We start from the raw sequence: 14,727 nt of genomic DNA on the forward strand, positions 1-14,727 counted from the left end.
TTAGATGTTATTGATTTGATTCATATTGATGTTTGTACTATGCAAACTAGAACTCATAGATGTGCTCTTTATTTTGTTACTTTCATTGATGACCATTCTAGAAAAGTGTAGGCTTTTGCTTTAAAATCTAAAGACTAGGTACTCGATGTTTTCAATAAGTTTCATGTCTTTGTTGAAAGAAAATTTAGCAAAAAGCTAAAGTATATTTGAGTAGATAATGATGATAAGTACATGGATCCTTTTGAGAATTATTGTAGGTTCCATGGTATCAGGCTTAAGAAAATAGTTCCTAAAATTCCTCAACAGAATGGTGTGGTAGAAAGGATGAACAAAACCGTTGAAGAAATGATTCGATGTATACTTTCCCACGCTAAGTTACCTAAGTCATTTTGGGGGGAGGCTATGAGAACTACAATTGACTTTATAAATCTTTCTCCATCAGTTCCTATAAAAGGTAATGTTTCAAAGAGAGTATAGAAAAGAAAAGATATATCTTATAATCACTTGAGAGTCTTTGGGTATAAAGCATTTGTTCATATTCCCAAAGATGAGAGGTCCAAACTTGATAATAAGGTAAAAGCATGTATCTTCTTGGGATATGGTCATGAAGAGTTTGGATACAAATTATATAATCTAGTGAACAAGAAGATTATTAGAAGCAGAGATATTATATTTCTTGAAAATCAATTATTTGATGATAGTGATAATGTTGAAAAACCAAAAACCTCTATTTATATTCCTTGGAGTTTGGGTCTAGTTTCTTCACTTGTAGTTCATGATGATCATGGAGGAGATGAACAAGAAGATCGTGGTGAGAATGTAACGGTTGATGATGTTGAACTAACTGAACAAGCACCTCTACTACCAACTGAGATTCCATTGAGAAGATCCATAAGAGAGCGACAACCATAACTAGATATCCTCTACATGAGTATGTTATGCTTACTGACGGGGGAGAGCCAGAAACTTACTAAGAAGCTATTCTACATGAGAGTAAGAATGAGTGAGTTAAAATCATGTAAGAAAACATGAGATCCTTGCTTGAGAATCATACATATGACTTAGTAAAGTTGCTTAAAAAGAAAAAGCTCTCAAGAATAAATGAGTTTACAAATTAAAGACTAAAAATAATAGCTCACAACAAAGATACAAGGCACGACTAGTTGTGAAAGGATTCAGTCAGAAGAAATGTATTGATTTTGAAGAAATATTTTCTCCTGTGGTGAAAATATTCTTTATCTGAGTTATTCTTGGTTTGGCTGCCCGCTTGAATTTAGAAGTTGAGTAACTTGATGTGAAAACAATATTTCTTCATGATGACTTAAAAGAAAAATTTATATGGAACAACCAGAAGGTTTTAAAATCAAGGGAAAAAAAAACCTAGTGTGTAAGCTTAAGAAAAGCTTATATGGACTCAAATATGTATCTAAATAATGGTACAAGAAGTTTAATTCCTTTATAATAAGTCAAGGGTATAATAAAACCACATCTGATCATTGTATATTTATGAAAAAGTTTTAAAATAATGATTTCATTATTCTCTTGCTATATGTTGATGATATGCTGATTGTCGGTCATGATGCCGATAAAATTGAAAAGCTTAAAAGAGACTAAGTCTTTTGCCATGAAAGACTTGGGATCGGTGAAACAAATACTTGGCATTAAGATTCTTCGTGATTGGAAGAAAAGGAAGATTTGACTATCTCAAGAGACTTACATTGAAAAGGTTCTTGAAAGATTCAACATGAGTAAAGCCAAAGCAGTTTGTTCTCCATTTGTAGGTCATTTCAAACTTAGTTCGAAACAATATCCTACAAGTGAGAAAGAAAAAGAAGAAATATCCAGAGTGTCTTACTCATCTGCAGTAGACAATTTGATGTATGCTATGGTTTATACTAGGCCAAATATAGCTCATGTAGTTGGAGTTGTCAGCCGATTTCTTTCTAATCCTAGTAAGGAACATTGGGCAGTAGTAAAATGGATAATAAGATATCTAAGAGGTACTTCCAGGTTGTATTTATGTTTTGGCAGTAATAAACCTGTGCTAGAAGGGTACACAAATGCAGACATGGCAGGTGATACTGATTACAAGAAGTCCACTTCGGGATTCTTGATGATATTTATAGGGGGAGCAGTCTCTTGGGAGTCTAAGTTATAGAATTGTGTTGCTCTATCAACTATAGAAGCAGAATATATAGCGATTACTAAAGCTTGCAAGGAAACTTTATGGATGAAAATGTTTCTACAGGATTTGAGCTTGAAACAAGAAGGATATATTATTTACTGTGACAGTCAGAGTATCATTCATCTCTTCAAGAATTCAACATACTATTCCAGATCTAAGTATATTGATGTGAGATATTATTGGATTCGTGATGTGCTTGAGATGAAAGACTTACAGTTGAAAAATGTGCATACCAATGAGAATAAAACATATATTTTAACAAAATCTTTACCTAAGAAAAAGCTTGAACCATGTAGGTGAAGAGCGGGCTTAGTATAGTCGACCATATGAGTTGGAGGGGAAGAATTTTTGGGTCCAACCTATATGTGGGCTTAGACTAGATGATTTGGGTAGTAAACCCAAATCTGATTTATTAAATAAAAATAAAAAGAGAAAGGGGAAGAGATGTGCATAGTGCATATAGTGAGGGAACCATGAATAGTGAAGAGTTTCTACGTTGCACTGAGACAGTGCACACAGAGAGAGAAAAAAACATAAAGAGAAAAATAAGATTTTAAGTTTTTTTGCTTGACAATCAATAAAACTTTATCAATTTTAACTCAAATTATATGTAGAGAATTTTTATAGCAAGCTCTAGTAACAATATTGATGTATAGTTTACCCTCTATGAGAAATCCATTTTGATACACAAAGAGGAAAAAATAATTATTCCGCTATAACATGTTTTTCTCAATATAAAAAAATTAATTTGAATCGGATCGGTTTAACCAAAAAAATCAAACTATAAAATCTGTCTTCGTTCTAATATCATCGGACGTAGTTGAGGATGTCTATGTTCAAATAGAAAAAAAAAAAAGGGACTAAAATCGAATAGCGAGGCATCATTTGCTAAAAAGCGAATAGTGAAATATTTTTCTTGTAAAATATCCTGGTAAATCCAAGAGCAGATGTGTAATATCACTGGAACATCGGTCGAGAGAGCACCATAGCTGGAGAGAGCCCCATATGCATGTGACACTACAAGAATCAAAACCTTAAACCCTTTGGTGTGATTTGGGGCAGTTCCGGGATCCAACCGTGAGGACATTTGGTGCCATCAATCACCAGGCTGGTGGTAGTTCAAGCGCATATGAAGAGGAGTGATGGTGTCCTGCTATGCGCTGAATGGTTATGGAAGAGAAGGTTTCAGTGTCTTTGAGTCACTGAGGAGGTCAGAAGGGCTTATTGGAGGTGGTTTTACTTTCATTAGCTTGCTCAACTCTTGTAGTTCATTGAGTTTTTTGCGACTTACGTAGCCAGGCTCATTGTCTGGTTGTAAAAATTAGCTCTTGATTCTGATGTAGTTGTTGGTAGCGCACTGGTGGATATGTACGTCAAGCGTGGAGTAATCAAGGATGCTTGCAAGGTTTTCGATGCAATGGATGCTAAAGGTGTTGTCTGTTGGAACGCTATAATAGTAGGTTATGGAAAATATGGTGAAGGCAAACAGGCCCTAAAACTTTTTGCTAAAATGCTTCAAGGAGGGCCGAGACCTGATGAAATAACAATTGCTAGTATTCTCAGCTCTTCTGCCAATTTAGCAGCTGCCGGTGAGGCTTCACAAGTCCATGATTATGTAGCAAAATGTAGGTTTCAGGCTTTCCTGCCAATTGGAAATGCTCTCATTATGGCATATGCGTAGTGTGGTAGCATTGATGATGCTACCCAATCATTTTATCTTCATCTGATTCGGTGACCTGGTCTTCAACCAAAGCCGGTCATCCGGATGAGGCTTATGATGTTTTAGCTAGTATTCCATTTGAACCTGATGCAAATGTTCTTGGAGCCTTTGTTGGTGCATGTAAGGTCCATGGCAATGCTAGAATGGCAGAATGGGCTGCTAAGAGACTCCTCGGTTTGGCGCCAAATAAGTCAGTGAATTATGCTCCCTTTTCTAGCCTCTATGGAGCTGAAGGTTGTTGGGAGGATGTGTTAAGCACGAGGAGGATGAGGCATATGTGTGGTAACAAGGAACCAGGTTGCAGTTGGATTGAGATTGGTGGCACAAATCATACCTTGGTATCTCATGACAGATCACAGTTGCAAGCTTGAGAAATATATTTTTATTGTAAATAATTATTCGGTTGATCGATAAGGAAAATTATAATTTATGACACACTGGTGGATGAGGAGCTATTAGAGTGAACTATCACTGAACTTTTCTGGTTGTTGAGCAATATATTAGTTTTGTTAAATATGCTGAAAGCATTCTGGAATGGTTGCTCGAATTTCTTATCTTGAGAAATTAATTTACACATCCTCACAGCTTTCTGTCGGTGGCCATGTGTTAATTAATCAGTTTTGGTTCCTGCCAATAAGGTAGGAATTAGGAGATGCTAGTTTTTAATAGAAATACTAGCTTATATACTTTTGTTCGACCTGCAACCTTTTTTCCACAAAGTATTGTTGTAAAATCTAAATTAATACTTGTACCAGTGAATTTTCTTCCATTATCTTGTCGTAAAAGGATAGCTCCTCTCTAGGTTGTCTTTCTGATATATTATCTTTTTTCAGGTGCTCTGGTGATTTTTTAATTAAACTTTCATCAGTCAGACCAGAGAACCCTTTCGGAAATTGATCCTATACTCCTAAAAATAATCCAGTTTGGATTTTGTGTACTTCAAAATATATTATCTCGCGTGAGCAAACATGGACTACAATATTCTAGTTTAGACCACTTGGTTAGCAGATCTTTGGGGTTCCACTTCCATCTCTGAAGCATCACATAAGGTCAGTTTGGAATTCTCACTTGTCTATGAATTATTAATTTATCTTAAGTTTAAAGACACGAAGAGTTTTCAGCTAAATCAGTCATTTCAATTGGAAGTATGTTAACGTGTATTTAATCGAAATAAAATCCACAATGGATCAATTTTCCTGTTATCATGCAATGGACCAATGACATTGCATAGGAGGTTCTTGTTTGTTTTTTGTTCTTACATATTCTAGTAATAGCACAAGTCTTATGACTAATTTCCATAAATTACCTCCTTCTATGCCTTTTGTGTCAGCAACATACTGTGTGAAAATGTGCATCATCAGAAACTATTCTAGTGTGTTCTGTTCAAGATTTGTAGGCTCTACTTCTTAAAATTCAATTTGATGAAAGTTGCTTGATACTTAATACTATTACAGAGTAATGTATTAGTTTAAGGCCTTGCATTATACAATATATTAGAAGCCTTCTTCATCTATTGACCTGTTATCACTTTATTCTTATCTTTCTTGATGACCATCAGGGTCGATTCTAATTTGTTGCACCTTATAGGCTTATACCTTTATGAACTGTTTTCTAACATTGTGCTCATTTAGGACATCATTTCTTGGTTTTCCTATTCCACATGCTCCTCTTCGTAAAAAGCTGCATTCTGCTAACATCGGTTTATCTCAGTCATCCCAGAAAAATGCTCGAATTGTGACTGCTAGTTTTGAGGCAAAAACAAGATGTAAAATTCAAGATCAATCAGCTATAGTTTGTTTGTCTGAACAATAACATGTCTTGCAACACTCTTGTACATGTTTTTGATATCATGTTGATCCAGTTACATTGTAGCTTAGTGATTTTGCAATTTGAAATGTCAAAAATAATGTCACATTATATATTTAAAGAGCTGGCTTCTTGAGCAAATGATCTTCATATGTCCGTGGTTAATCTCAGTTTTGCCTCGATTCATACTTTTATCTTGTATTTCATCCATATTAGTCAGTCAGTCACAAGAACTGCAGTGTGCTTACTGATTCATCTTCCTCTGTTAATGCAATGGATCAGTCAATTTGTCGTTCGATGCTCATTTTGTTGTTTATGCTTACTGATCCTAGTAATAGTGCAAATCTTTTATGAATAGGTGCTACAGCTATAGTTGGTATTGATCCACCAATACATATCATGTAATAATGCTATTTGCTCTTGTACACTTGGACTTTGCAGTTCACAACAGCTTCACCAACTCTATTGACCATTTAGTTCAAAACCAGTCCAACCATGAAATCCACTAGGAATATAAGATAGGTTTGATTGAAGATGTTTGATTGATTATATTCTCCAGTTTAGTTGCATTATGGTAGTCAGGAACTACCTGCCTTGCATATGTTCATGTACTGAGTCAAGGCTAAATTGTGATTTAACAAGTTCCAATTTTATAAGGACCTAACAAAATGTCTTTGTACTCTTTAAAACCCACTTATATTCGGGACTCAGCACTCGAGTATTACCATTCTTGTAGTATTAGGTGATGATCTGATCTTGACATAGATGTTGTTACTTAATCCTGCGGACGAATTGAACAGTGAATAATTATATTATTTTTCTGCAGATGTTTTTTCTTTTGAAGCTGGATAGTGTATACTTGGGCAATTCTGATTCCTTGTTCCATGTGCTATTTCAGGATTGATAGCTCCACAAGTCTTAGTGCACCAAAGGAAAATTCTCATTCCAGGTAACTGAACTTGTACATTCAACCGTTTCCACAATTAATTTTGCTTTCCATGTTCATAAGGATCATTATCTATTTTGTAAAAAGTTTGTATTGTTATGATGAGAATATTGAGTGGACATCTAAGAATTATAAGAAAAGATAGAAAATCAAATTATTTTAATTAATAAATAGTTTGGTGTAATTCATGAGGATGAATAGTCTGACGAGTTTTATATATGTTAGACAAAATAAATTGATTAATATTAGTGATAGAAGGAGGACCTAAAAATCTATTAGCAATCATAAAAAAGAGAGATTTAAATACTCCTGGCTTAACTAGCAGCATTATCTTGTCCACGATATAATGACTAAAGAAGGTCAATTTATTATTTTTATTATTATTATTTGTTTATTATGGTTCATGAGCTTATATAGTCCAATCGCTGTTTGCTGGTTGATGACAATTAATATCGGCTTGGATGGCCACTGAAAGGAAGGACTTTGGTAAGCATGCTTCAATGAGCCATCGAGTCTTGATGTATTTGACGGATTATGCTCCGAATTTCTCGATACATAAATGATCGTGACAACAAATTATTATTGTTATTATCATAAATGATGCTACCTTAAATTGATAGAAGGTTTTAGGTCCTTTGTAACTAACTTAGGCATCTAGATAATAGATGATAGAAAGAGAATGAAGAAGACGTAGTAAGAGTGGAATAAATAAAGATGATTTTTCCTGCCTGATAGAGGAAAGGCAGTTTGCTCTTGAATTGATAGTTTTCATTTTTCTTGCTCAAGCATTTCTCTTACGGAAGAATGTTCTTATTTATGATTGTTTTCCTTGTAGTTGGTAAGAGTATCATAATCCTTCAAAATTTTTCTAATCATAGCATTGTATTTCTTATTAGCATGGAAACAAAAGAGGATATTGTCAGCATATATCCAGTGATTTTAACTCTGAGTATTTAAAAATTGAATTATAATTTCTAATAAAATCTTTTTATGTCTCTCTCTATCTCTTGTTGTTGTACTACTAAATTATCTCACATCTTCTACCTACAACATTTATATGCCTCCTTATCACATGTTCATATTTTTTTTAAATAATTCTTTCGTATTTAATTTTTCTGTACCTAATTATTACAAATGAAAAATATTTTTCTATCTTTTTTTAGTGACTTTGCACGGCTATACCTATTCTTGTGTTAATTGTGTTTTTCGAATAAGTGATATACGAGAATTAAACATTAAACTATAGAATCAAATGTCAAGTTAAAGGATAAAATATTGAGTCGGTAAATCAAATGTCAAGTTCAATATGTCGCAGGATTAATCGATGTACCGGAGAATAGATCAATGTATCAAAGGTTGACATGTTGGAGGATCGATTCATATGTCAATGGATTGATCGACAAATCATACTTCATCCCTTGAGAGAAAGCTTAGTTGATCATAATCTATGTTTCATCTTTGTTTTCTTTTTTATTTGTTTTGAGAAAAATCTCTTTAGATTAATTTTTTTTCCAATTGAGATGTATGGATTCATGTGTCAATAGAGATTTTATTTTTTGATTAATGAAAATAGGCAAAAACTCTATTTGTCTCTACTATTCTATGAGTCTGCATATGACATCGTCACTCTCACGCCTTGCCCTTTACTAGAGTTAATGCATGTATGGATTTGGTTATATCTTTTTTTGTTGAATCTTTTTCATGGCCTATAGGTAATTTGATAAGCTAATGATTTTTTTATAATTCTAAATAAAGTTAATAATAACTAATTGATTATGACAAATTAGATAATATTTTAATTTTTTACAATGCCTCAACATGATATGATATGGGCGTGAAAGAGGTTCAAGAATCATTTTTTTTTTATGAGGACTGAAAATAAATTATTTAATCATGTATTATAGGGTGAATTTTGAAAGATCTCCCCTAATTCATACATATGACTTTTTCGCATAATATGTATATGATCGAGTATAAAATTTTATTTAATCACTTAAATTCGATAGCATTTGTTTGTCTCCTTTTCTTGGATTGGAAATAGAGTTTCATAAATAAGACCTCAGCATCCTTGAACAAGGCAGTCCACCACTTCAAAAAATCCCGATATACAAGTGTTCATGCGGCATTAACTATTGGACGAGGTGTTAGACATTTTTTATACCAAAATGTGTTTCTTGCTAGAAAAGAAAAGCAGTAGAGAAAAAAAATTATAGAAAAATTTTCATTAACATGTCCTCTCCTATTTATACAGGAGAGAGAATTTTTCTCAATAAATTAGAACATTTTTCTCAACAGAGTAGAGAGATTTCCTCGAACAGTTAGGGAAATCTCATTTGCTATCATGCACCCGCAAGATGGTGCTCCTATCAAGAAATGATGCTCCTATCAAGAAGACCAATCTTGCTCCTATCAAGAAAACCAATCTTGGACCGTTGCAATGTAAAAAGTTTACGAGCTAGAGGCTTCATGAGTGAGTCGGCTAATTGATCAACTGTATGGACATGAGAAACACAAAGTTGACGACGGACAACTTGATCGCGCACAAAGTGAAAGTCAATAGCAATTTGTTTCATACTGGAGTGAAACACCAGATTAGCACACAGATAGATAGCTCCGACATTATCACAATATATTATAGGAGTAGAATTGATGTTGAGTTCCTAGAGTAGATTTGTGATCTAATTGAGTTCTGCAGTGGTAGTGGTAATGGCACGGTATTCAGCTTCAGTTGTAGACCGTTCGATTGTCTTTTGCTTCTTAAAACTCCAACTGATTGGATTAGCACCAAGGAAGACAATATACCCCGATGTGGATATTCTATCATCAAGGTTGCCTACCCAATCAGCATCGACAAATGCATGAAGATGAAGTAAAGAGTGTTTACGAAGAAAGATACCATGATTGAGGGTCCCTTTAAGATATCGCAGAATTCTCTTGACCGTAGACCAATGCATAGTAGACGACTACTGCATAAACTGTGATAATTTATTGATTGCAAAGGAGATGTCTAGACGGGTGAGAGCTAAGAACTATAAATAACCAACAACTTGGCAGTATTGAGTGGGTTCCGTAGTAGGACTTCTATTAGATAATTTGAGAGAACCACTAGTAGAAAGGGGGGTTGTAACCGCATTTGTATCCTACATGTTTGTCTTTAATAACAAATCTTGAATATACTTTCGTTATGATAAAAAGAGACCTGAAGATATGATTGTAGCTTCGATGCCTAGAAAGTAGTTTAAGGGTCCTAGATCTTTAAGCGAGAATCGATCCGCCAACTATTTAATGAACGCTTGGATTTTGACGGGATTGTTGCCTATAATAATAATGTCATCCACATATACTAGAATATATTTTGTGTCTCCATGGTGATGTCGTAGAGATAATGAAGTGTCAGATTTGAAGTTGAGAAAGCCAACGGAAGTAAAAAAGGAGCTAAGTTCAGTGTACCAAGCTCTTGGAGCCTAACGAAGTCTATAAATAGCTTTCCGAAGTTTGCAAACATTCTTTGGATACTGAGGATGAGTGAAACCAGGAGGTTGTTGCATAAAAACATCTTCGGTTAGAGACCCCTATAAAAGGACATTATTAACATCCAATTGTCGTAATTGCCAACCTTTAGTGGTAGCCAGACTCAAGATAAGCCGGATTGTAGTGGACTTAACAACAAGACTAAACATCTTAGTGAAATCAACTCCAGGTCGTTGATGAAACCCTTTGGCGACAAGGCGTGCCTTATATCGAGCAACAGAGTCATTTGGGTTTCGCTTAATTCGAAAGACCCACTTACACCCGATGATGTTTTATGAATGATAAAAGGGTATTAGATCCCATGTTGAGTTCTGGAGGAGGGTATTATATTCCTCACACATGACGGTACGTCAATGCGAAGATTTTTGGGCTTGAGTGAAGGTGGTGGGTTCAACGGTGGGGGATGATGAATCCATAATAGCATGTAGGTTAAGGACTTAATGCGGTTTGAAAATACCACTCATAGAGCATGTGGTCATAGGATGGCTAGAGACTACAGGATCATGAGGCGGTGTTGGTGGAATAAGCGGTTGAGGATCAGTGGCACAAGCCGAGTCAAGTGGAGACACGTCAAGGGCACTTGGTCGAGAAGGAGGTAAAGATAATAATTGTGTTTCGGAACATATTACCCCATCAATTGGGGAAGAGAGGAGTGGAGTAGGAATGGAAGGAATGGGCAATTGCTGAACTGGAGTAGTATAGTGTGGATCAAGAGGGGAGGAACTGGATGATGTCATGGGAGGCTCGTCCGATTGGACCGGAGGTATACTCCAGTGAGATAGTGAAGTGGTCCGCATGGCAGGATAATGAAGGTTTTGGAAAGGAAAGTTAGACTCAACAAAAACAACGTGACGTGATATGAAGACTTTGTGAGTGTGGAGATTATAGTAGCGGAAAGCATTATGTTCAACTGAGTAACCAATAAAGATGCAAGGAGTAGATCATGATGTTAACTTATGAGAGGCATAGAGACGTAACTAAGGATAACATAGACAATCGAACACTCTGAGTTTACAAAAGTTAGGGGGTTTGTGAAATAGTATGTCAAAGGGGGACTGGTATTATAGTACTGGTGTAGGCATTCGATTAATAAGATAGACAGCAGTTTGAAAGGTTGTTGTCCAAAAAGTTGAAGGCACGGAAGCCTGATATAGAAGTGTGAGCCCAGCTTCTACTATATGCCAATGTTTACGTTCGACGGAGCCAACTAGTTGAAGAGTATGCGGGGGAGACTTGAGGTGTTGGATTCCACAAGCTGAGAGATAAGATGTCAGGGCTTGATATTCACCACCACCATCAGAGTAGACCGTTTTGATGGCAGACTGAAAATGATTTTCGACCAACGCCCGAAAGGTGGGAAAGATGGTGGAAACGTCATATTTATGGTGAAGAGGATATATCCATGTGTACTTAGTGAAGTGATCTACAAAAATAACATAAAATCTGAACTTATCAAAAGATAGGATTGGAGCAGGACCCAAACATCGGTATAAATAATTTCAAATGGTTTAGAGGAGGAAATGAAAGATGAGCCAAAAGGCTACCGATGACTCTTATTACTAAGACATGCATCACAATGAATCATAGAATTAGTGGATTTAAAAATAGGAAGAGAGTAACGAGAAAGTAATTTTTGCTAAATAAGGGATGAGGGATGACCAAGTCGACGATGCCACACATCAACTGGAGCCGCAACGGAAGAATGAACAGTGGGCTGGGTTATTTGGGAAGCTGACGGCCATTCGTAAATGTTGCTTCTATTCGGGCCCTGGACCAAGGATGCCCCCGTGCTCAAGTCTTTAACAAGAAATGAATCAGGAAAAAATTCAATTGAAGTATTGTTATGTTTGTAAAATTGAGAAACAGAAATGAGGTTGCGTTTAATATGAGGGGCGCATAAAACATCATCGAGTGTAAATGTAGTAGAATCAGAATTAAGCGTTGTGGAACCAATATGAGTTATAGGAAGTCATTTACCGTCACCGATTATGATATCTTCATCGTCGCCATAGGGGTTGTGAAGAGACATTCTGAAGATCAGCGGTGATGTGATGAGAAGCACCAGAGTCGACAATCCAGTTGGACTAGCTAGTTGTCGGAGTAGTTAGGAGATTTGCTTGAGGCCAGTGTGATGGAGTAGGGAGGCAGGGACGAGGCCGACAAACTTTAGCGGTATGTTCGATTTTATTACATAGTTGGTAGACGACCCGTCTTTGATGGCTCGGCGGGGCAGGATGCCAAGACGAATGATTATTGGAGTTGCCACTTTACGAGAAGTGATGACTAGGAGGATAAGAGGGGTGTTGCATAGGACTCATAGGATCAAGATGTACATTGGTCAAACCTTTGGTGATGTTTGGAGGGTATCGAGTGCTCTTCCGTTTGGACTTGTGACTGACTTGAGCTGTAATAGTCAATCCAAGCAGTTTGTCCGCATGCTTCAAATGCGTCTCATAATCAGTCAGCTTGTCATAGAGTTCTTCAAAGGAGACTGGTGAGTCGCGTGCCCGAATTACAGCAGCCAATTCCTTGTAGTCGTTGCCGAGACCATTTAGGGTATGGATGATGATCTCTTCGTCACATAGGGAATGACCTATCAAAGCCAAGTCATCGATGATAACCTTAATATTTTATAGATAATTAGTTATAGTACTTCCCTCTTGTTTTGTCACCATCAACTTGGATAGAAGACTGAGCTTGCGAGTACGTGAATGATTCGCCAAGACTGTTTATAGTTTAGACCATGCATTGGTAGCAGTCACACATGAAGATATTAAAGGAGCGACGGATCCAGCAACTGAGGCTTGAATAGCTTGGAGGATAAGACGATCTTGACGCAACCACAGTTTGTGAGTTGGATTGGGTACTGGACTAGATTCTCTGGGGATGTTGAGCATGGCTGACGGACAACTAAAAGAGGCATCAACGTAACCTAACAAGTCGTATCCAAATAAAAGATTAGAAAATTAAGCCCGCCAGGATGCATAGTTGCCACCCTTTGATAACTTGAACGGGATTAGTGTGACAGCATTGATGGAGATAAGCCCTGTAGAAGAAGAAGTGGGAGTCCCTACAGAAACTGGAATATCAAAAGAACAGCAATGTCTCATATGCTCATGTCAAGAATGAGGGAGGGAAGAGGCAGCTGCAGCTGCTGTAGTTTGTTGCTGCATATTATGCACTACTGTAGTTTGCTGTTGCAGATTGTGCACTGCTACTATAGTATGCTGCTGCTGTTGCAGTTTGCTACTGCAGATTGTGCAATGCTGCGGCAGTATGCTACTACAAATTGTTGCTGTAGTTTATTGCTACTGCAGATTGCGCACTGCTGCTGCAGTTGGCTACTGCTGCAGTTTGCTGAAGGGAGCCTGGAACAGAGGAAGGAGGTGAACCTTGTACTTAATATACGGCTGATAACGCAATTGCAGCTTCCTTGTGATTATGCAATAGAGGAAGCTGCTGCGTGGTGGAGGAGTCCTGTCAGCCTCTGGCGAGGCTGGAAGGGGAGAAGCAGCAGCGCAGCAACACAACGGCACTGCCCTTTCTACCCAGATGAGGAGGAGCAGCGGTGCAGTGGCACAATGGCACTGCCTTTTACAACCGAAGGAGAAGAACAACAGTGTAGGTGTACACAGGCAGCGGCGTAGGTGTGCGCTGCCTTTTACAGCCGAAGGAGAAGAACAGCGGCGTAGGTGTACGTAGGTAGTGGCATAGGTGTACGTATCCATACGCTGAGGGGAGATAGAGCCCTCAGATTACTTGGGGTATGGCTCTGATACCATGTTAGAAAAGGGATAGAGAAAGAAATTATAGAAGCTGATTTTCATTAACATGTCCCTCTCCTATTTATACAGGATAGGAGAGAGGATTTTCCTCAACAAATTAGAGGATTTCCCTCAACAGAGTAGAGAGATTTTCTCAAACAATTAGGAAAATCTCATCTGCTATCATTTTTAAATCATTAGAATAGAAACATAAGAAAAATTAATGTGGAAATAAAATTATGTACCTCTAGCAATTGTTGTCAAGAATTTCAACAACGGTTTCTTCTTGAATTTTGGCACTTCTCAGCTCTAAACTCTCGCTTTAGATGGTATAGGAAATCCTTTGGATTTGAAAGAGATGTTGAGCCCAAGGACAAAAACTCTCGTTTATATAGATATTCTCCCATCAAGAACATTTATTATCACCAACTCATAACCTCAAGAATTAATTCAAATTTATAATGTTCGAACCATAATGAAGAATATTAATGATATTATATTTAATAATAATGATTCATTTAGAATGAAAAACTAAAATATTTAAACCATAATAAATAAATAAAAAAATTAATTATAATGAATGATGAACTTAATGAGAACGGTTATATTATTATTAAATAAAATATTTAATAATAACGGTTACATTCTCTCACTTAGTCTATACATTTAGCTTAATAATTTGAATTAATCTTTATCAAACAACTTTCTTAAGAAATAAATATATGAATCATGGCGATAAATCCTCTAAGAGCGAGTATTATCATCCATATATCAC

The 14,727-nt window shown here is 36.5% G+C and overlaps 1 pseudogene; it reads left to right on the forward strand.

The window, feature by feature from the left end:
- Positions 1-2,913: 2,913 nt before the first annotated feature.
- LOC135594760 (pentatricopeptide repeat-containing protein At2g04860-like) lies at positions 2,914-13,835 on the forward strand (annotated as a pseudogene).
- Positions 13,836-14,727: the final 892 nt, after the last annotated feature.

This window comes from Musa acuminata, chromosome BXJ1-2 (genome assembly GCF_036884655.1).
Source record: "Musa acuminata AAA Group cultivar baxijiao chromosome BXJ1-2, Cavendish_Baxijiao_AAA, whole genome shotgun sequence".
NCBI lineage: Eukaryota > Viridiplantae > Streptophyta > Magnoliopsida > Zingiberales > Musaceae > Musa > Musa acuminata.